Source organism: Pleurodeles waltl, chromosome 2_1 (assembly GCF_031143425.1).
Source record: "Pleurodeles waltl isolate 20211129_DDA chromosome 2_1, aPleWal1.hap1.20221129, whole genome shotgun sequence".
Classification (NCBI taxonomy): domain Eukaryota; kingdom Metazoa; phylum Chordata; class Amphibia; order Caudata; family Salamandridae; genus Pleurodeles; species Pleurodeles waltl.
The window spans coordinates 258,256,991-258,281,178 of NC_090438.1; the positions used below are offsets into that span (position 1 = coordinate 258,256,991).

At 46.3% G+C, this 24,188-nt stretch overlaps 1 long non-coding RNA gene across 1 annotated transcript; it reads right to left on the reverse strand.

Annotated features, from left to right (window-relative positions):
* Positions 1–1,077: 1,077 nt before the first annotated feature.
* LOC138258675 (uncharacterized) lies at positions 1,078–11,260 on the reverse strand. Its single transcript, XR_011198494.1, has 2 exons — positions 11,149–11,260; positions 1,078–1,567 (listed from the first exon to the last, which is right to left on the reverse strand). It is a non-coding gene; the product is annotated as an uncharacterized lncRNA (long non-coding RNA).
* Positions 11,261–24,188: the final 12,928 nt, after the last annotated feature.

Here is a 24,188-nt window from a genome sequence, read left to right on the forward strand (position 1 = left end):
AACTCATTTTGGTAAAGTATACACAGAGCCAGCTTCCTACATGCACTTCTTAATGAAAAATAAAAACACAGAGCTTTTTCAACTAACAGGATTTTTTTAGAAATATAATATTGGAAAGTTATATGTTATAGACTGAAAGGTCAGGAGCTTCCAAATGAATTCTCGAAGCAACACCAATATTCCCATACATATTACTGAATTTTTGGAATTCATTGTTATATTAGAAATGCACATTCTTTGCAAGTAAATTTAACTTGCTTAATGGTTTACATATAAGTTAGCAGCTACACACATTTCTCCTTGTATACAATAAACTAAGGTATGAAAACATGTCAAGGAATATAATTGGAATGCTGGCCCACCTCTGAAATCAGTGTACTTACTCATCCAGTTTGCATACTTACTTAAACTTCTTTGATAATGTGTTTTTATCACACATTTTTAATACCCACAACAATAGGACTTAAGAGTGTTTACTACATTCTCAATGTGTACCATCTCCTTCTTGGGAAACCCACAGCCCCTCCCTAAACTTGCAACAGCAGAAAATGTTCCAAATTGTGGATATTTACAGATTTGAAGTGGAATTTGTCGTAAAAAAATAAAATTTCTGAGTTTGTGAACCACGATTTTGGATTTAATTTACTTATGTGACACAGAGGTTTGCTAAAAGACGTGCTAATTGAGCTCGAACAGTCTTACTACAGTTGTAGTATAAGTACTACTCTGAGGTTTGGTTTGAAGGAAAATTCTTCAGAGCTTCTTTATCTTAGTCAGAATTGCTTATCCTCTACAGTTCCTCCAGTTTTTAAATTTCATTCTATTCTCCACACACCTAAATACCTGTGGTGATTCTTGGATATGGTCATGTCTGCTTAAATGTGTGATGCTGCAATCTATGAAGTCTGGAGAATAAATTATTTAGAAGGTGTAGTGTCAGAAATTGAGTTGTTGGTTGACTACAGTGTGAGCCCTGGTTAAGCAGAATCCCCAGTCCTTGTTGGAGTGAGGCACAAGCCAACCAGAAATACACCTGTGTTGAACCCTCTGGTAGTTGGCACAGAGCAGTCAGGCTAGACGGATAGAGATATTTTTAATAAATAGAATGAGGCCAAAATGAAAGAAATCCAATCAGTAGAACCAGAGATATGCAGGTTTAAAGATTTCAGTAAAAGTAGCTCCAAAAAGTGCTAAGCCCCAACTGTGGATATCTGGTCACACTGGACTGGCACAAAAACAAAAGTTCAGGTTAACTGTCATAGAGCGCAGGCCATCTACGGAGACCCAGTTAGGTCCGCTGAACAGAGTACCTTAAATCCTGCTTTGAGAACCATTGCGTTGAAGTTATGTCATGCACCTGAAGCAACGAGTCAGTTAAGAGATCTGACAAGGCTGTGTTGCAAGGTCATGCATCATCGTTGAGGATACCGTTGATCAGGGCTTGCGATGAGAAGTCTGGTGTTGAAGTCGCATCAAGCAGTCGGGGCAATGCGTCTGTCCGAGAAGCTGCAAGGCAGCGATGTGGTGTCCACTGTCATTGTTTGTCTACATATTTATTACCTTAATCCTACGGAACAAGAAAAGAAAAAAAAAAGATGTAAAACAAATTACTCTCTCCAATGCATTACTTTGTCTCACACTGTACCTCTATCAATCTGTCCCACTTTCTGGCTCATCCCAAACTTCATTCTACTACTGTGAACTCCAAAATAACCCTTCCGAGACTCTTTCTCCCTCTTCCCCTCCTACCTCACCCCAAACCTCAGTTTACTACTGTGATCTCCCAAATAACCTGCCTGAATTCCCCCTCATGTATCTACCATTTGCCTCATTCGAAATCTCTTTTTGCTACTATGATCTCCCTAGTCCTTTTCTACAGACTTTTCTCTCTTTAATCTCTCTCCTACTCATCCCAAACATCATCTTACTACTACTCCTCATCAAGGGAAGTAAGCGCTATATGAATACAATTACAATTACAATTGTGGAGGATGCTGTTCATGAGGGACACCAGGGCCTGTGCTGAGGATGTGTCACACAGTGACTTCTCTGAAGAGGCTGTGGGCTGCGAGAAGGATGTGTTTCTTTTCAAATGGTCCGATCCATGCAGTAGCGCTGATGTGTCAGTTCTGCTTGGGGTTGCACTGCACAGCAGAGGAGATGTGTTGGTTCTGCTGGGTCCACAGTTGCTAGCAGAGCACCTAAGGCCCCCTTCCAAGGGTCCAGCACTGGGATGGCATCACTTAGAAGGGTAGGCTCACAGATGGCAGAGTACAGGTGTTGAGGTTAATGTTGTTGGAGCCTTCGGTCCCTGAGGCTGAAGTCAGGAGGCCAGCCAAATAGCCCTTGGAGTCATTTTAGGGTCTGGGGTTCAAAAGATGTAGATCCAGTCCCTCTCACCAAGACAAGAGGATAAGAGGGCAGCAGTCCAGCAGAATGGCAGTCCTTTCAGCAGCACAGCAGTTCTTCTTACGAACAGAGTATCCACAGGTCTAAAAATATACTAAAGAGTTGATTCCTGAGGTCCAATATTTATACCTGGCGCTCTACCTCTGAAAAGTGGAAGAAGCTTCTAGAAATTCCCTTTGAAGTTCCCAGGTAGCCTGACCTCTCTGTCCTGGTTCCAGACTAATTACATGGGGTATGCAGTCCTTTATGTGGAAGCAGAATAGATCCTATTCAAGTGGAAGTAGGGGTATGCCCAGCTCTGCCCTCCTTATCTGCCAGTAATGTCCCATCCAGGCACACCTAAGCTCTCTATTGTGTGTGGTTGTCTAGGAGGAATACACAAAGAGGAATACACCTAGTGATGTGACCCAGAGAAAGGCGGCAGGCACTAAATGGCTAAGGCAGGAAAATACCAGCTTTCTAAATGTGCCATTTATAAATTGTAATTTAAAATTCGACTTCACTAGCTGGGATTTTTCATTGAAATTCCAAAGATATCAAAAATGATCTGGTCACGTGTTCCCATTTGGAAATTACAGTATATTAAATGTAACATGGTGGGGGCGTGGTCAAGATGGCGACCGGGCTGGACTCCTGTACTCGGAGCTCCATTCAAGCCCTTCAAATATCCATCATTAATCAGTGACATCTGACCTGATTGTATCTGTCCTATCTCTGCCCTCATTGCAGTGCAGCTGGCCCACCCTGCTGGGGAACAGACTGCTGATTTGCAGCCCCCAGACCGTGACAGCGGAGAGTGGTGCGGCAGACATCAGACCACATGGGCCATCAGGGGAAATGTTGATCGATCCCTGGTAGCCCGCAGTCACACTGCGCTCGCTCCACAACAACTGGTAACTTTAGCTGCTGCTCTACGGTTCTCTGCCAAATTGGCTGCTGTCTCCCGTCTGGCCCTGAGACACGCTTTGTTTATTATGGCTACCAGGGTTGCCACTGAAGAAATGAGGGACCTTTGAACTGCCACAGCATCGGCTGCTGTGCTAGCTTTAAGTGGGAGTGTGGTACTCCGTGCTGTAATAGAGCAGAGCGTGCCACAAGCCACTGTCCTGAGGACTGGATTGGTAACTCTCGCTGCTGAGCACGCAAGAAGTCATGCACTACAGGCCTGACTTCCGCTCCACACCGGGCTCACTGGTTGACTGGGACAGAGGATGGTCCACAGTGCATGGAAACGCAGCGCCTGATGGTGCCAATGGTGTCTTCACACACAGCTCATGTCCCAGGAAGTGAGTTGATTGATTCAGGTGGGAAGCTTCCCGTTCTAAGCCCTGCATTAGACTTGCAAATTGGCCCCTTATAACTGCTTATAAGGCAACAAGACACCTTTATTATTGCATAGTTACCATGCTAGCCCCTGTTAGTCCTTCCGCTGATATTTGGTGACCTATTTTAGCCAGATGCTTTCTGTCATTGGGTGCATGGCTTCAAGCTCTGCTGGTCTACTGCAAGGAATTTTGAATTTTTCATTGAGCATGTAGACTCGGATACCTGGAAATGCTGCTGCTCTGTTGCTGATTTGTTATTATTAGCTGTGAGCATTCTGCACGGTGCCTTGCCCTCTGTGCAGGCCCATACTTACTGGCCTTTACTTGTTGTTCCCTGTCTCCCTTGATATTTTTGGCACCCTACTGTGACAAAAAATAAATTCCTACCCTATCTGGACGATTACCTGGCCTACCAAGATGGGGAAGCCTAAATCCCTTAAGCCACCATTCACGGGAGCAGCAGATACTGCAATGTCCTCCACATCTCCTAGCACAACCCTGGACAGCCTCCGTCACCTAGAGGTGTCCCTTCAGGCACATTCTTTACAATTTGACAAGGTCCTCCAGGCCATCCTGGACACCAAAACTTTGTTCGAGGACTGCATTCATACAATATAGATAGATGTAAACATATTACAAGCAGATCATCAGAAACTAGTGGATTGAGAGGAAGAAAAATAATTTACCATTGCCACAGGGCGGCTGATGCATGTGGAAGCCAAAGTAGTTGCCCTTCAATGCAGAGCCGAGGACGCAGATTGACGATCTTGATGTAACAACATCTCTTTTTGGGGTAACTGGCATGTCGAGGGCCCTAACATGGAGCTATTCATCAAGACCTGGCTCTCAAAAACAGTCCTGAAGGACAAGCTACTGAAGATTTTCTCAATGAATGGGCATACCGCACTTCCCAACAACCTCCCTCTCCTGGTGCCCCCCACACCCAGTAATAGCCCATCTGCTTAATTACCATGATCAGGACTTGATCCTACAGCGATTTTGCACCAAAGGGTCCTGGCACTACAACAACACTGATTACTGCATACCCAGATTTTACAATGGCAGTGCAGCGTCAACACAACTCCTATACTACGGGCAAGCAGCACCTCCATGAACTAAATCTGAAATATTCCCTGCTATTGGCGGCAAAACTCCAAGTTATAGATGGCGGTAAGAGACATGTTTTCCACTCTCCTGAAGATGTGTGGACCTGGCTACATGCTAAGGACTTGACTGGGCCTTCGAAGGAGACATCTGGGTCTGCCACTTGGCTGAAACGTAAACTGAAAAACCACAAGAAAAGATCCCTCCAGGCGAAGCTGTAGAGAGATCAGGTGGCTGCTGAACAGGAACGGGTGGTCACGGATCCCTCTCTTCATAGTGCAAGCCCCTATACATCTCTGTGCACTGACCAGGTCTCAGGCACTGCCTCAGAATCTGGGGGCTCAATCCCTTCCAATGGCGGGGTGCACCCAGGGCAACGGTCACCCCATGTTCAGCAGACGACCTATGAGGGAGACCTCTACTTCGTTGGTGAATGATCTGGCAGCTAGGGGGTGAGGGCTCCAATACCACGTGATTTGGATGTTTCACCAGACTATCTGATATGAGCTCGCATTATTCCTATAACTACCCTTGTTCACCTACTGGTCAGTCCCCACTGAACTATTCCGTATGGACTTGACTATATTGCAGGCAACTGTTTCACACCAGTTAACTTGTTTACTAGAAGGTGGAATGATGATGTTGAGCATTCAGGCCACGGGTAAGGGGGTGTTCCTTTTGATAGCTTAACTGTTTTCCTTCCTTGCTGTCTGGGGGATGTGCCATGTGGCTGGGGGACAGGGGGTATTGGGAGGTAATGTGGTTCAACTTACATACCCATGCATGGTTCAATGGCTTTCACCTATAACATCCTCACATGGAATGTCGGGTGTATAGCCACTCTGACTCGTAGACATAAAAGCTATGCTTACCTTAGACGTCAACATGTTCAATTTGCCTGTCTCCAGGAGTCCCACCTCGCCAAGGGAGAACTAGATAAAGTTACTAGATGATGGCGTGGACAGGTGTATGGCACAGGGTATTCTGCTTATGCCTGAGGGGTCTTAGTGTGGGTCTTTCAGGAGGTTCCCTTTGTATAAATCAGGGTCCTGGCGATACTGAGGGGCACTATGTGATGGTGGAGGGCAAACTAGAAGGGGGCCCTTTTTACTAGTCTCCCTTTTTGCTTCTAACACTGCACAACAGGCCTTTTTAGACACCTTATCACCCACCAAATTACTCAAGCCACAGGTCCCTGGCATGTGGGGAGGGGATTTTCACAGCACGCACAACACTGATTGGTACGGTTCACTGCCCCCAATGCTGGGTGCAGCCATTGTTCATGCCACAAAACACTTTAAAACGTCGTCCATAATTCTAGATTTGCACGATATATGGCGACTAGGCCATCCGGGTGAAAAGGAGTTCTCTTATTATGCACTGGGCCATCAGATCCACACACGTCAGAACTATTTCTTCTGTAATTCAGAATGTTGGCCTTTGGTGCATGATTCTGAATATTTGGGCAGGACAGTCTCAGACTATAATCCACTTAGGGTCACATTACAATGGGGAAGGTCACGGCCAGTTAGCCACTCTTGGCGCCTCCGCACTGATGCCTTAAAGACACAGTAAATCGAAATGCACTGGCTGAACACATCTCTACATATTTCTCTGAAAATGCGTGTACGGGTAGCAATAGAGGATCAGAATGGGAAGCTGTGAAGATAGTCACAAGGGGGCTATGTATATCAACAACATAGAGTACCAGATTCGTTCTTACTAGTAGTGTTCTGGAACTAGAAAAGTCGATCCACTCTCTGGAACTGAAGGCACCCACAGACCCAATGACACACCCACAAATGGCAGACTTGCGTTGTCGTTACTGGGAAGAGCTGAACATGCTTGAGAACTTAAACTATGGATCCTTTGACACACACCAACACACTGATGGCTGCAAACCTGGGCGCACATTGTCTTGGTTGCTGAAGACAGAAGTCCCTAGAACCTTGGTGGGAGCCATACGTGATTCCACAGGTGCCAATAAAAACACCTACCAGAAATTAATGAAATGTTCACCATGTACTATGAAAATGTATTCTCCTCCCCAGGAGATCCCCCCTGCCAAATTACAAGATTAACTCCAGACTGGATTGCTTGCCACTATATCCCCTCTACAACTGCAGGAATTAGAGCTGCCTCTACAATCAGAAGAAATCACAATAGCAATGAAGCAAATGGCATGAGGTAAAACAGCGGGCACTGATGGGTTTCCTCTTGAATATTATGCAACCTTAAAAACAGTTCTGGCCCCTCGGTTGTTTGATGTTTGTAATGAGGCACATCACAACGGTATCCTTCCTGAATCGTTGCACGAGGCTCTGATCATTGTGCTACTGAAACCTGGTAGAGTTCCTCTTGCGGTAAGCTCTTATAGACCATTGTCAATGCTTAACATTGATTACAAGATCTTAAGTAAAATCCTGGCCAATACACTGCTACCTCTTTTAAGAGCCCTAATTCACAATGATCAAAGTGGCTTTGTCGCAGGCAGGGCCAACTATTTTAATATCAGGTGGTTATGTCACATCATGGATGCCCTTACCTCAGATCCTGATCTTCCAGTAGCAGTCGCTTTTGATTTTGAAAAGGCATTTGACACTCTTAGTTGCAGGTACTGCGTGCCTTTGACCTCAGTCCCAATTTCTTAATATGGATTAAACTCCAATACACTGCCCTGAGAGAGAAGGCTTTGCACCAGTCAATGTATCTCATGCTCCTTTCCCATTGAAAGAGGTACCCACCAGGGCTGCTCTTTATCCCCAGTATTGTTCACTCTAGCCATGGAGCCACTGCGGTGTGGAGGACGAGAGTGGGGCATTAAGATCGGACCTGACTTGCAAGTTGTATCATTATATGCGGACGATGACCTCATATACTTGTGCGACCATACCTCCACACTGTTGCCCCTTCATGCCCCCCTTGCAAACTTTGGGGACCTGGCGGGCCTAAGGGTGAACTGGGAAAAATCCTGCATTTTTCCCTTAGGGAGAGTTCACCAAGACCACCACAGTCTACCTGATGGAGGCCGCCTCCCTTGGTCCTTTGACACCTTCCGTCACCTCGGGGTCAACATTTATCACACTGACAGATCTCCTCGACAGCAATCACAGAAAAAAACCTGTTTTCTATATGCCAATCCATGCACTTCTGGACGCAACTGCCTCTATTGCCGATGTGCAGAGTGGCAGTGGCTAAAATGTTGGTTCTTCCCCAATTGTTATATTTTTTGCTGCTCTGCCCGTGATACCGCCTAGGTCCTTTTCCCATACCCTGCAATGTCTGGAAACCAGCCTGGTGTGGAGCTCTGTGCACAAACGTGTCTCACACTTGATGCTGCAGCATCCTTATGTGGAAGGCTGTGGAAAACTTTCTTAGAATGGCTCTTTTCTCCCTATGCACAGGGCTGCCAGTTAGGGATATTAATGCACACAGCTAAACTCACCTGGACTCGCTACTTTTGTCCCAAGCGAACACCGGTCCTATACTCAGCTTCCCATATGGGAGTTATCGACCCTGAGAAAATTATTGGATTCCCATGATCCATCCCCATGGCGGGAAGCTGATTTGACTCAATTGGGAGATCCGTACCAGGAAGGTACTCTCCTCTCTCCTCAGGATCTGCGGGAACAATATGACATTGGGGTGAGCCTCCTCCTCACTTATTCAGCCATTAGAGCAACTCTTGCAGTTATCTGCCCCTCAGGCACCATAGAACCACAAGTACACTCAGGACTGCAATGCGTTCTCAAGCACGGTCTGGGTCGTAGCTCCATGCCGAACCTCCATGCAGCACTGCAGTGTGGTGCGAGCAGCCCCCCTAATGGGAGTAAACTTTACTGGGATGACTGCCTTAATATGTAACTCACCCACAAACAATGGGCGGTGCCCTAGAGTATGTCAAACAAGTTTCTTGTAATACATGCCTGCAAAATACACAGTTCAATTATGTCCACCAGATCTACCTCACTCCATACCGACTGAGTAGAATGTTCACTGAGACACTTTATTTTCGCCCCAGATGTAATCTTGAGTGCACAGCCTTCATTTATATGGTCTGAGAGTGCCCCCACTGCTCCAAGTCAGATGATTGAATTAATAACCTCCATTATAGGAATCCTGATTCCACCGACTCAACTAAATTCCCTCTTGGGAGTCTCAACCCAAACATAACAAACATTAATTGAAATTCCTTGACCTGGTGACACTCCTATATAAACAACAGATTGCCATGAACTGAAAAGCACCTCAACCTCCTGTTATAGGATGTTGGTTTTGTACGACCCATAAATGGGCACTAGCGGCAGCTGAAGCTTTGACACCAGCTAGGAAATCTCAGGGAGGTACAAATGTAGTCATGACGTGGGACATATATGTTCTGCGCTTGTTAAACAAATTGCATCCTACACCAGACACATGATTGCATCTGATAAATTGCACGGCACTTGAATTGTTTATTTTGCTGGTCTAACTTGCCGTACATTACACATCTTCTAAGTAACCTCTACTCTCCCTCCATGGCACCTATGGACTGGGACCTGAATGCATCTGCTTCTCATAGGGTGACCACCACACCTGCAATCTGCACTGTTGCTCACCCCCGTCCGGTGCTGGCACCTGATGTCACCCAGACATGGCGACTGTGCTGCGATGTCCAGACAGCTTTGTTCTTTCTTTCTTCCCTCTGTTTTTCCTGGTTTTCACATGGTTAACATGATGTTATAATATTGAATTCTTACATTGTGTTGGGTAGAAACTGGCTGCTCCTAAGCCTCCCTGATAACACTGCAAGCTTCTTTAATCATGCACAGTTACGCCCGTGTGTCTATAATAACTGAATGCATCACAATTCTTTGCTTTGATCATAATTGGCTGGGAAGTTTTATTGCAATTATTGCTATGTTTGCTATTGCATTGTACATGATCCAGTGCCTGTAGCTCATACTTTTATGTGTGTTAATTATGGAAGTTCTAAATACCAATAAAGAAATTAAAATAAATAAATAAATGTAACAAGCTAACTCCAATGTTATCTATGGGATATGTAGGCCTTGTAGTAATGAAAAACAAGTTTAAGACTTTTTTTTTTACTACCAGGACATATAAGAGTAAGAGAAATGTCCTCCTTTTTGAATACACAGCACTCATCACCCCTCAGGCTGTCCAGAGTCTGCCCTGGGGTGACTTATATGTTTTTAAAAGGAAGCGTCAGGCCTGGAAAAAGGTTTATTTTGGCAATTAGTTGGTCACCAATGGTAGACCAGACGCAAAGTGCACAACCTTAGGGCCTCAAGATGAAATTGATGCTCTTCAGTACTTCAATTAATTGCTTTATGGAAGACATTGATGTAGTCAATATTGGAAGTTCAGACAAAATGTTGCTCCACATTTACAAATAACAGACTGGCAATGCGAAATTCTTCTTACTTAAACAGTCATGTTCAAAACCCGCTGCATTTTGGGAAAACCCTTCATCAAGGGGAACTGAAAAGTAAAGACAAGAGACAGAAAGGTCTGATCCTGACATTATGCAAGGAAGTAGGGAAACGTTTTGACTACGACACCGTATAGCATACAGCACGTAGGTACAACTCCTAGATCTCTGTGCTCAAATGACCTGCTCACAAGAAGCCTCCATACTGAGTGTATCAATATTAAATATTCCATGCACCATATGCACCCTAGATGTGTCTGATCACCCGTTCAAATTAAACCATCTTAACACAACACATGCTCAGGATATTCCATAAGTGGAGTGTTCAAAAGAATAATCCATCAAAAAGTTGAATGAAACGAGAATGCAGTTAGACTTGTCGAATCTACAAAAAGCAATGAACATGCCCCAAATGTGAAAATAAAAACCAGGTGCACAAGTATAACATGCATGATGCAAATGACAGAGAATAACACCAATCTATAAATACTGCCTTACCCACAAACATGACAAAACAATGTCCTGCCAGGACCTAGGGTGATGAATCACTGAATGAGCCCAATGTGCTTGTGTGCAGCTGTGAGCAATTGGGTAGTGATCCCTATGGTGTTGGAAGAGCGAAATGGCGTATGAACCCGGAGAAGGCAGAAAAACGAGGAAACGGTTTACCTCGTAGACTTGCGTGGATTACTGACCAACACCCAAATCACAAGCCATGCTCTGATGCGCAGTATACAAAACATATGCCCCGAAACGCTTAGCATTTTATGAACTGCTGCACTACCGCAAGTGCGGTTCAGATCTAAAAACAATGAGGAAAGTTACACTAAGAACGTGCTGCCCTGTGAAATGCGGGGTGATGAATCGAAGGATTACCTTGCTCAACAAATAGATGTCCTCTCTCAAAGGTGCTGTCATGGATGTGCTCCATAAACTAAGCAGTGATGACAGGTGCCTTTTAAATAAGCTGTGTCATTTATGAGTGTCATGTGACCCAGAGATAAGTGCGGTCATGCAGTGAAAATAGAAGACAGACTACAGAATGTGTGTGTAACACAATTCACTATGTAAAACTCATCAAATACTGAAAAAAGTAAGAAAATGTAGATTTTCCTAGTTTTAATGACAGAAAGTCTTAATTTTATTAAAGACACAGAGGCGAGTATTATGCATTTCTTGCTTTAATAAAACAGCAGCAAGTGAAGAAAAAACTACAATTCCCATGAGCGCAGAGAAACCAGCCAATGGGAAACAAGATGTAGTCCATTAACATTAGCCAATGAGTAACCATGTGTGCCATTATGACGTAACTGGACTGCGAACAGCCCTCTTTTCTTGCGCTTAAAATTCAGCTGGCACGAAATAAAGGGAAAATAGAAGCCAAAATTAGGAGAGCCATAATGAAAGATAACAACTCAGAGCAGAAGTTCATAAGTCCAGGGAACTGCCGGTGAAGGGAAGCACACTGGTGATCCGCCAAACAAAGAAGTGGATAAGGAGACAGCGTTGATGATGATGGACCATCCACACCATGAAGCGATGACTTAGGTAGCAGGTTGAACAGACGATGTGATGACACTAGAGGGATGGGAGAAATATAAACAAACACTAGTTACCAAGAAAATAACGGGTGGGATAATACTCGCCTCCGTGTCTTTAATAAAATTAAGACTTTCCGTCATTAAAACTGGGAAAATCTACATTTTATGACAAGACTGGAGGCTCCTATTATGCATGTTCAAAGCAAATTAATGACATTCGTAAATACATTATCAACAGGTTTACAATAAAAGACTCTAAATACATTGTCATTAGACCAATCTGCGGATCTAAGAATGTCCTCAAGACGGGAACCCGCCCAAAAGGCTTTGGATGCCATAGCACCTCTAAAAGAATGGGCTCCAAATTTAGAAGTGTCAATCCCAGCCAAAGACATAATCCACTTGGCCCAACAAGCCAAAGTAGCGGAAGACACAGGCTTGTAAGGCTTCCTGAAGGAAATAAGAAGTTGATTAGTTGAGGACGTTCTTAGATGAGCAGTCATATGCTCGTACACTTTTAAACATTGTGCTACACATAATTTGGGATGATCCGGAAAATATGGATAGAAAACAGAATGTAAATTTGTTTTTGTTCTTTGAGACACAGTAAATAACACCCCCAAAGGAGTAAACTGTCTAGAGGAAATATCTAAAGCTTTGACGTCAGAAATTCGTTTAATCGAAATAAGACACAACAACATAGTGAGTTTAGCCGACAACATCTTCAGAGTAGGAGAAGAATTGTCGGGCCATGAAAGAAAGAAATTCAGAATGATATTAACATCCCACGAAATTCTGTATTTAGGAAGTGGTGGATTAGAAAATGTTACTCCCTTTAAAAGGTGGCAAATAAGTGGGTGTTCACCCACTGGCTTTCCATTGACGAACTGATGATTAGAGGAGATGGCTGACCTGTACAGATTAATATTACGAAAAGCTTTACCCTTACTAGCCTCCGCAACGAGGAAATTCACTATAAAAGTGACATCTGCTGAAAGGGGATCAATGTGTTTTCCCAAACACCAGCTCTGCCATAAAGCCCAAGCTGACTTATAGGCATTCCTTGTTCCAGGGGCCCAAGATTGTCTGATATATTCCAAAGCTTGTGACGAAATGCAAGGGAAAAGTTGGGAATTCCTGAAATTTTCCAAGCTGAAAGGGAAAGAAGGTTGTTCAAAATGAGGTTGTTAGGGCGCTGCAGAGGGTCCAAAAGAAGGTCTGGGAAAGAAGGGATGAGAAAAGGAAAATATATGGCTAGTTCCAGAAGAGTTGGAAACCAAATCTGGGACTGCCAAAAAGGAGCGATAAGAATTAAAGTGGCTTCCTGACGACTGACCTGAGCAAGAACCCTGCTGATCATAACAAAGGGTGGAAAAGCGTAAGAAAGGGACTTGGACCAGTCCTGGAGAAATGCATCGTAGGCCAGGGCCGAAGGATCAGGTCGTCAACTGTAAAATTGGGGGAGTTGCGTGTTGAGGCGAGACGCGAACAAGTCGATCGTCATGGGCCCCCATTTGTCTTGTAGGAAATGAAAGATCACGGGATGGAGCTTCCAATCGCTTGAATCGAGTAGATGACCAGCGTGCCAATCGGCAATGGAATAGAGAGTTCCCGGAAGATACTGAACCGAAATGTGGTTTGTAAGGCAAAATTCCCCAAAACTCTTTGCCAATTCCGCTAGAGGTTTGGATTTTGTACCCCCGAGATGGTTGATGTATCGGACCGCCGAAATATTGTCCATCCTGAGAAGGATAGCGCAGCATGCCTTGTTCTTTGCGAGGCTTCTGATTGCAAAGGAGCCTGCAAGCATCTCTAAACAATTGATATGCAATTTGGACTCCTCTAACGACCATAAACCTCCAGTCCAGATTGGCACACAATGGGCCCCCCAACCGGTTAGGCTTGCATCTGACTCTAATACAAGATCTGGGGCTGATGGAAAGATAGTCCTCCCATTCCAGGCGTCTAAATGGTCTATCCACCATTGCAGTTCTGTAAGAGAATCGTGATGTAGGGGAATAATATCTGCGTGAGAAAGACCTTTGCGTAAATGTTGAATCTTTGACCGCTGGAGAGCCCGGCAATGCAAATGGACTGGGAATATAGCCTGTATAGAAGAGGAAAGAAGACCGACGACGCGGGCAAGGGTCCTCAGGGAAATGGACGAATGACATAGAACTTGAAGAATCCCTGACTTTATAGATTTGATTTTTGCAGAAGGAAGAAACAGAGTGGCCGAAACTGAATTTATTAGAAAACCTAAGAATTCTATGCTTTAGGAAGGGAGAAGAATAGACTTTTCTTTGTTGATGATGAAGCCGAGTTCCGATAAAAGAGCACAGGTTAGGCTGAGGTGGGTTGTAAGTAATTGAGGTGATTGACTCATGAGGAGAATATCCTCCAGATAAATGAGAAGTCTCACTCCCTGAGCCCTGAGATGCGCCACCACTGGCTTCATGAGTTTGGTGAAACACCATGGAGCTGAAGAGAGACCGAAAGGTAGAGATGTAAAGTGAAAGAATTGGTCAAGCCATTGAAATTGAAGAAACTTCCTGTGCTCTGGGTGCATCGGGACGACCAGGTAACCATCTTGTAAATCTAAACGGACCATCCAAGCAGAGAGTAAACCACAAATTGGTTGATGAACTTGAGATTGTTAACGGGTCTCATTTTCTTGTTCTTCTTTTGCACCAAGAAAATGGAGCTGGTGAAGCCTGATGGGTGAGGCTGAGTAAGAGCAATGGCTCGTTTCTGCAGAAGAGATTGGACTTCCGAGGAAATAAGAGCGGACATATCTGTAGAAAAACGAGGAAGAGGAGGAGCAACCGCTTGTATTGGAGTTGAGGAAAATTCTATCATATAACCTCGAATGGTATTTGAATCCAAGGATCTGAGGTAATTAATAGCCAATTTGGGAAAAATGACAAAGGCGACCGCCCACGGAAACAAGAGAAGGAAAAGAATTTACATGTTTGTTTGGCATTTCTGGTATTCCTGAAGCCTCTGGTGGGAAAACCTCGGGCCCTTTGCGGGTAAAACTGTGGCCTGAAATCTTGGTATGAAGAGTTGTAGTTGCCACGGGAGCCTTGGTTGTAATAGGAGCGGCCGGCAAAGCGGCTCCTGCCTCTGCCGGCCCTGGTGAAAACCCGCTGGTTGAACATTTTCTTTAGAGACTGTTGGGCCTTATCCAGCGAGGTAAATGTAGCAACGTACTTGCCCAGTTCTTTAATGAAGTTATCTCCAAATAGAAAACCCTCCGTTTTGACCAGCGATTGAATTGTGGCTAGGTATACAAGTTTAGGGTCCAATTTGAGCACAATACCTTTGCGCCTTTCTTGGGAAATAGCAGCGTTAGCGTTCCCTAGAAGGCAAACAGACCTTTGAACCCGTAAGGAGAGTTCCTCAGGATCAATAGCGGAGCCATCAATTCTGGCGGCCTCAGCCATGTCAAGATACGGGTGAGAGGGCCAATGACGTCCAATAGTTTGTCCTGACAAGAGGACCAGGCTTTATCAACCCCTTTCCTGGGATCCTTACCAAACTTGGTGAAGAAAGTTAGGATGGGTTGGTCAATGGTAGGTGTAATGGACGACTTTTGCGCCAAAGAGGGATGAGGACACTCTGATCTGAGTTTTAAGTGAGTTTGTTTATCCAGGGGACAAAATAATTTGGCCGATACATAATCACCCACATGAGTGGCCGGGAACCATTCAGTTGAATTGGGGTGTATTATAAAAGAAGGGTCAAACATAGGCAAGCCTTCGCAATCTAGAAGCGGTGTGGTATTGGAGGCCTCAGAGGAAGAAAACTTAGGTTTCTTGGGAACAGGCGCGGAGTCACAATCATCTTGGTCAGATGGATCAGCATCTGAATCCGCATCGGGTACCTCATCATCAGTGTCCGGTATGGAGGTAATAATTAAAGGGGACATAATATTTTTTGTTTTCACCTTGCGTTTCTGAGATGTACCCTCTGTGACTCTAATCTCCTTAGATGGAGCCTTTTGAGGAGCTGCGTCCTCTGCCATGGGTGAGGGAACCTCACAAACTTTTAGCGCCGATTTTTGTGTACTTTTTGACATGAGTGAAGGGCGCTGTCTGCACTCCCCTGCAGACTGGGCTGATAACGACTTGTTAAACATTTTTAGAACTGAGGATTCTAATTTTTTTGACAATTTATTTATAGAATTATTAACAACTTGCTGTACAGAATTTTGGATAAACTCATATATATCCTGTTTAATGGCAGAAACCTCCTCAGAGTCCACCTGAAGCGAAGTGGAACTGCCAGAATCCATGTTGATAGAAAAAAACAGGAGTTTGAGGGTTAACTGTGAAGGGAAGGGAAAAAACGAACAGCTCCGCCCCTGGGCATGCACAAACACTGCCTCACGCAGAGAAGAAGAGCTCTGAAGAAGAAAGGACGTGTCCGGTAAGCGAGGGGCTGAAAAAGGCCTTAAAATGCTTTGAACGCAGCAATATGTGAGTTAGGAGGTGCTTCTGGGCAGTTGGACCAACGGGCAGCAACTCATTCCTCACGCGTGGTCCAAAAACAATGGCGTGACGCGTGAGGAACGGTTTAAACCGTTCTCAACAAACCGATCGCGCGCGGGGGAGCGCGCGAGCAGGAAGAGAGAAATGCAGCAAATTGCCGACTAGGGGGCAGAAGGTAAAGTTAATAAAACAACACTGTAGCGCTAGTAAAGCGCGATAATAATACTCATTAATAGCAACATTTACAATGAAAAACACAGTATTAACAAAGAGTAATAAGGAAAAACGAATTAAATGGCTGCGAGCAGCAAGAAAAGAGGGCTGTTCGCAGTCCAGTTACGTCATAATGGCACACATGGTTACTCATTGGCTAATGTTAATGGACTACATCTTGTTTCCCATTGGCTGGTTTCTCTGCGTTCATGGGAATTGTAGTTTTTTCTTCACTTGCTGTTGTTTTATTAAAGCAAGAAAAGAAATGCATAATAGGAGCCTCCGGTCTTGTCATAAAATCTAGAATATGAAATACAGACTATGGCCCTGATTCTGACCTTGGCGGACGGCGGAGGCCGTCCGCCAAGGTACCACCGCCAAATGACCGCACCGCGGTCAGAAGACCGCGGCGGCCATTCAGACATTTCCTCTGGGCCGGCGGGCGCTCTCCAAAAGAGCGCCCGCCGGCCCAGAGGAAATGCCCCTGCAAAGAGGACGCCGGCTCAGAATTGAGCCGGCGTAGTTGCAGGGGTGCGACGGGTGCAGTTGCACCCGTCGCGTATTTCAGTGTCTGCAAGGCAGACACTGAAATACTTTGCGGGGCCCTCTTACGGGGGCCCCTGCAGTGCCCATGCTATTGGCATGGGCACTGCAGGGGCCCCCAGGGGCCCCGTGGCACCCCCTACCACCATCCTGTTCATGGCGGGTTTCCCACCATGAACAGGATGGCGGTAGGGGGTGTCTGAATCCCCATGGCGGCGGAGCGCGCTCCGCCGCCATGGAGGATTCCCCCGAGCAGCGGAAAGTCGGCGGGAGACCGCCGACTTTCCGCTTCTGACCGCAGCTGAACCGCCGCGGTCAGAATGCTCGTGGGAGCACCGCCAGCCTGTTGGCGGTGCTCCCGTGGTCGGTGGCCCTGGCGGCCACCGGCTGCCAGGGTCAGAATGACCCCCTATATCCTTGTCCCAGTAATGTGATGCTAACAACACAATGTTAAACTACCCTTACATAACAATGGTTCAAAAACATATTTATCATGGGATACCTTAATATGAACATGTTGCTATGGCAAATGTCATGAATAGCAAATTGTTACTAGAAATGCCAACACATTAACTACACATTAACCCAATGTCAGTGTTATCTTTAGCACTAAATAAATAAGCAAAAATAGAATGTTAATGATCTTAACAGTAATTTGAGCGGTCCTGGTATCACCATATGCACAACTGAAAAAACAATTACTGCATTACATCGTGTAACAACAGAATAAAGATGCAACCACCCATAAATCATTAATTATGTACAGCACAAGTGGTAAAACAGTGTCACCTAATGACAATAATTAATCTGTCTGTCCATAACAGACTGCAACACATAAAAGTTATAAAACCTGAAAAGTACAAGAGAAAATAGTGAGTTATATCAAATGATTTGTGATGATGCCTGCGATGGAAGGTATATTGTGAGGTAAGGTATATTGTGAGGTAAAGTATTGTTGAAAAGGCTTAGGCCCTCATTACAACTCTGGGAGTTGGTTATAAAGTGGTGGTAATACCGCCAACAGGCTGGTGGTAACGACGGCCAAATTATGACCATGGCGGAAAGATCTCAGATAGACAGCCACTTTACCACACTGAGCGCCAGGGTGGAAACAACAGGTACGAAGGTGGCAGGCGCCTACAGCCAGGCTGAAGTCCATGTTCCGCCCACTGTATTATGACCCCTGAAACCACCACCTTTTCCGGGACGGTACCAACATCATCAAAAGCCTGGTGGAAATAGACCTAAGAAGGGAAAGGACTCACCTTTGGAGATACAGGGAAGAACCATGATGCCATTGAGCCCGAGCTGCAAATATTTCCCATGATATTTTACGTCCTGCTCTACCACAATCACCAACGACGGCGAAGACGGCCAATGTGAGTACAGTTGCCTAGCACACGGGGGGAGGAAAAAGCGAGTGACACACATACGCACAACACACACCCTTCCCCCAACACCATGCACACAATTAGATGCAGTAAGACAACATATTTACTCCGTAACCCTCATGAATAATGCAAGGACAACAGGAATGTGCTAAAGTGAGTGTAATAATATCAACACAGTATAAATACGAAAACGCCCTCAAGCGCCCATCCAGCTCCGGATAGGCCACCGCCAGTATGTGGGCCTCCAGGTGGGGTCAGGGTTCGATGGGCACCCCCTCCTCATTGGGAGGCCATCCCCAGTTGGGCCTCCGCTGTCTTCTATGCCCAGCGTCTCAGGTCCTCCCACCTTTTCCGACAGTGGGTGCTCCACCTGCCATAGACCCCCAGGGTCCCCACGGCCTTGGCGATGGCACGCCATATACCCTTCTTTTGATGGGCGCTGACCTGCAGAGAAATACACACAGGAAAAGGTATCAGTTAGACCGTCCTGCCCACCATACCCCTTCACATCACCATTTACACACACATGGCCCAGCACACAAGCTGTACGCCGCCCAGGAGACATACACCCACCCTCCCTACACAAAGCCTTCACACACACCAATCCATGCATTCATGCCACATGCATTGTGCTCACAGTGTACTCACCTGTTGGTCTGGAGGCCCATACAGCAGTCCGTACTGGGAAAGGACCCCATCCACCAATCTCTCCAACTGCGCTGAGGTGAAGGCAGGGGCCCTTTTCCCAGTCACACCAGCCATGGTAGGTTACAGACACAGGTCACAGCAGCACAGGCAGTGTATGTCCTCTCCTGCTGAAGGTCAGGTAGCAAGTGAGTGATCAGATAGAAAATGGAGGTCACGTCTGCGGCGGTGCATAACATCACCGCTGGCGTAGATCACCATTGGCCACTGTACCCCATAGTGCCCAATGTTAACCAATGAGGAGTTGCACAGCGGTTCCCGACCGCCTACCGTAACGGCACACAACATCAGCAGAATTACCTCACTTCCACCTGTCCCTCCACACAGGACAGGTGGACACCATTTCGATGGGAGAGGGGGCAGGCCCTGGATAATAACTGTGTCACAGTTAAAAATAGGACATACAGGACAAATACCACTTAACCATTACAAATTAACATCATGCATTGTACTATTGTGGCTCCGATGTTCAGTTTGTGATGGGCTCCTCACTCTTTTGTCCCTTAGATTGCAACTGCTGTGGATGAATAGGAGATGGAGACATACCCCGTGTACAGACCCCTTGTGGACTTGGCAAAAAAGGAGGACAGGCACATTATACTCACCTACAGACTGGACAGGGCTACTTTAATGGATCTGTGTGCCCAAATGGAGCCTGACCTGATATCTCCTATCCGTCACCCCACTGGGATCCCCCCTCTTGTGCAAGTTCTATCTGTGCTCCATTTCTTGGCAACTGGTTCTTTCCAAGTGGCAGTGGGCTTGGCAGCAGGAATGTCACAGCCAATGTTCTCAGTAGTGCTGACCAGAGTGTTGGCTGCCTTGATGAAACACATGTGCAGCTATATTTTTGGCCACAGTGAAGGATGACATCTATGCAATGGGACATATCCCCAACATAATTGGGGCAATTGATGGAACACATATTGCATTTGTCCCTCCCCGGCAAAACGAACAGGTATTCTGAAATCGAAAAAGCTATCATCCCATGAATGTCCAGATGGTGTGCCTGGCAGACCAGTACATCTCCCATGTCAATGCTAAGTATCCTGGATCGGTGCATGATGCCTTTATCCTGAGGAATAGCAGCATCCCTATGGTGATGGCCCAACTACAGAGGCACAGGGTGTGGCTAATAGGTGAGCCCTGGTTCCAACTCAGTGGATGTTGGTGTATGGGCATGGTGTAGGCCATATGGGATGGTGTGTGGCTAAATGTTGTCCCTCCATATTTGCAGGTGACTCAGGTTACCCCAACCTATCATGGCTACTGACCCCTGTGACGAATCCTAGGACAAGGGCAGAAGAACATTACAATGAGGCACATGGGCATACAAGAAGGATTATAGAATGTACCTTCGGCCTCCTGAAGGCCAGGTTTCAGTGCCTCCATCTAACAGGTGGATTCCTGTGCTACTCACCCAAGAAAGTCTGTAAGATCATCGTGCAATGCTGCATGTTGCACAACCTTGCCTTGAGACACCATGTGCCTTGTCTGCAGGAGGACGAGGCTGGAGATGGCCATGTGGCAGCAGTGGACCCTGTGGACAGTGAGGATGAGGAGGCAGAGGATGAAGATGAGGACAACAGAACTGGAGTGATGAGACAATCCTTCCAATGATACACAGATAAGGACAGGGCTACTTCGCATTTCATTGTCCTTTTCTGATCATCTTTCATTACTGTACATTTGTAATGCAATGTTTCAATCTGGTTACACAAATACATACTGAAATAATTTGACATACACCAAAGGGTGTTTATTTAAGTGCTAAGGAGTAGGGGGGCAACTGCATTGGGCTGGGGTGATGATGGAGGAAAGTCCAGTGTACAGTTACAGTCTAGCATTGTCCAAGGGGACATAGAAAGGGAAGCAATGGCAGTTCAAGGTTGACAGGGTGACAGAGTGGGACACAAGGGTGACATTCAGGAGAGTCTCATTTTCTGGTGGGGGTCTTGGCAATAGTCTCTGGCTTCTGCCTGGATGGCAGGGAATGTTTTTGGGGTAGTTCACCTTCTGTAGGGGGAGGGGTGCTTGAGGCCTGTTGGTCCTGTGGCGGGGCCTCCTGTCCACTAGCAGCAGCGGAGGTGGAAGTCAGTTCAGATTTCTGGCTAGTGGCAGGGGCCCGCTGTTGTGAGGCTGCCTCTCTCATAATGTTGGCCATGTCTGCCAGCACCCCTGCAATGAAGACCAGGGTGGTGTTAATGGCCTGCAAGTCCTCCCTGAACCCATGGTACTGTCCCTCCTGCAGTTGCCTGTTCTCCTGCACATTGGCCAGGATCTGGCCCAGCATATCCTTAAAATGTTGGTATGCTCCCAGGATCTCGGTGAGTGCCTCCTGGAGAGTGGGTTCCCTGAGCCTGTCCTCCCCCTGGCGCACAGCACTCGTCCTGTGCCGGGGCCTGCGGTCCACTAGTGGCAGCGGAGGTGGAGGGCTGTTCAGTAGTCCGGCTACTGTTAGGGGCCCCCTGGTGTGCCACAGCCTCTCTCATATTGTTGGCCATGTCTGCCAGCACCACTGTAATGGAGACCATGGTGGTGTTAATAGACTTCAAGTCCTCCCTGATCCCCAGGTGCTGTCCCTCCTGCAGCCGAATATTCTCCTGCATCTTGTCCAGGATCTGGCCCAGCATATCCTGGGAATGTTGGTATGCTCCCAGGATCACGATGAGTGCCTCCTGGAGAGTCAGTTCCCTGGGCCTGTCTTCCCCCTGGCGCACAGCAGTCCTCCCAGTTTCCCTGTTGTCCTGTGCCTCTGTCCCCTGAACCGTGTGCCCACTGCCACTGACCCCAGGTCCCTGATTGTCTTGGGTATGAGGGGTGCCCTGGGGTCCCTGTAGAGGTGGACACACTGCTGATTGACATGTCCTGGGGACAGAGGTATGGGTACGCTGGGTGGGTGCTGCGGTGGTGTTTCCTGATAGGGGAGGCTCTGTGGTGGTGTGTGACTGTGGCTGGGTAACTGACTGTCCAGACGTCCCTGAAGGAACAGGTTGGTCATCCAGATCCAGGCGTCCAGAGTCACTGGCATCACTGCGGGCCTCTTCTGTGGGAGGACTGGATATTGCTGCCACCTCTTCGCCACTTACATTGGCTGGGGTACCTGTGGGGATGTAAATGCAGTGTTATTGTTTCTGTGTGTTTCATATTGTGCATCAGTGGATTGCCCTGTTTGGTTGTATTTGCCCTGGCAGCTTTTACTTGTGTAAGTTGGTATGTGGTGGGCTAGCTGATTGTCTCTAGTGTGCATGCTTTAGTGATAGGTGTCCATGCAGCGCTGTGAGTGGTGTCCACGCATTGGTATGGCATGCAGGGCCTGGCATTGGGATGAGTGAGATGTGATGATGGGGGGTGTGGGAGGTGGTGGACTGATGGGAGTGAGGGTGAGGGTGGGAGTATGTTATGGCATGCAGATAGGGTGGTGATAGTAGTATAGAGTTGACTTACTAGAGTCCAGTTCTCCTGCCACTCCTGCCAGGCACTCAGGATGCATGATTGCCAAGACTTGCTCCTCCCATCTTGTCAGTTGTGAGGGAGGAGGTGGGGGTCCACTGCCAGCCGTCTGTACAGCGAGTTGGTGTCTTGCTGTAATGAAACGTACCTTCCCCCGTAGGTCATTCCACCTGTTTCTGATGTCGTCCCTAGTTCTGGGGTTCTATCCCACAGTGTTGACCCTGTCCACGATCCTCCACCATAGCTCCATCTTCCTAGCAATGGATATTTGCTGCACCTGTGCTCCAAATAGCTGTGGCTCTACCTGGATGATTTCCTCCACCATGACTCTTATCTCCTCCTCTGAGAATCGGGGGTGTCTTTGTGGTGCCATGTATTTTGTGTGAGTGGTGTTTGTGTGGGTGTGCAGAGTGATGTGTTGGGGTGTGTGATGTATGGTGAGTGGGTGGTGTAGAGGTGATTGTGGTGTGTGGGTCTGGTCTTGTCTGTAGTTGTGATGTCAGTCTGTTGGCAATGGATTGAATTCATAAAGGGTTGTGGGTAATGTGGGTTTGTGTTTTATAGTGGTGTGGGTGTGTGTGGGTGTGGTGTTTGTATGGGTGTCAGGTGTGTGTAGTTTTAATTTTCCAATGCGGTGTTGTTTTGTATGTGTTTCTGTATTTTGAGCACGGCGGTATGTACCGCCAATGGTTTGCCACCGCTGAATGTCCGCCATTGTGATTCGTGGGTCATAATGTGATGGGCGTTGTTCTGTTGGCGTAACAGTGTGGGTTTTGGTACTGCCAGTTTATCACTGAACTTTTGTGTGGCAGACTTGTGTTGTGGCTGAATAGTGACAGATTGGCGTGGTTGTGTGATAATATGGTGAACGGATATCCGCCGAGGCGGCGGTATGTTGGCAGCAGTCAGCATGGCGGTAAGTGGGATTTATTGCCAATGTCATGTAATGAGGGCCTTAGTGTGCAGGAACCCAATGCAATTGTGCAGAAATAATAACCAACCTCTATTACTAAAATGTGTCAATTTCTGTACATGAATGAGATATGCTATCTCATGAATGAAAAACTTAAGGTCTCCACAATAGAGTGTAGGTGATTGCTTAGATTTAATATCATCTACGTATCTCATTGCTGTTGAGTGAACCAATTATAGAAATCAAAGCTTTTGCAATGTATCAGTTAGCCTCTGGGGTACAAGGGTACCAAATGTCTTGATCCAGTAGGTTTCTCGTTGGGATAAGATCTTATGTATACTACTTTCAGGATTTGGCTTGACACCACAGACTTCCTGAAGCATCTTGCACAAATACTAGCAGATGATCTGAACACCTGGTGGCTATGCACCATTGATGTAACTCCTGCTTTTTGCAAATGTGGAGCAACCTTTTGTCTGAACTTTGATTACTGACAACATCAACATCTTCAATAAAACAACTGAAATATTGAAGAGCATTAGTTTTGTCTTAATGAACTGTCTAATAATTGTTGATTTGGTCTATATTAGAAGCCTGTGGGCCTGAAGGTTTTGCAATTTGGGTCTGGTCTACCATTGGTCTACCATTGGTGACGAGCTATTTG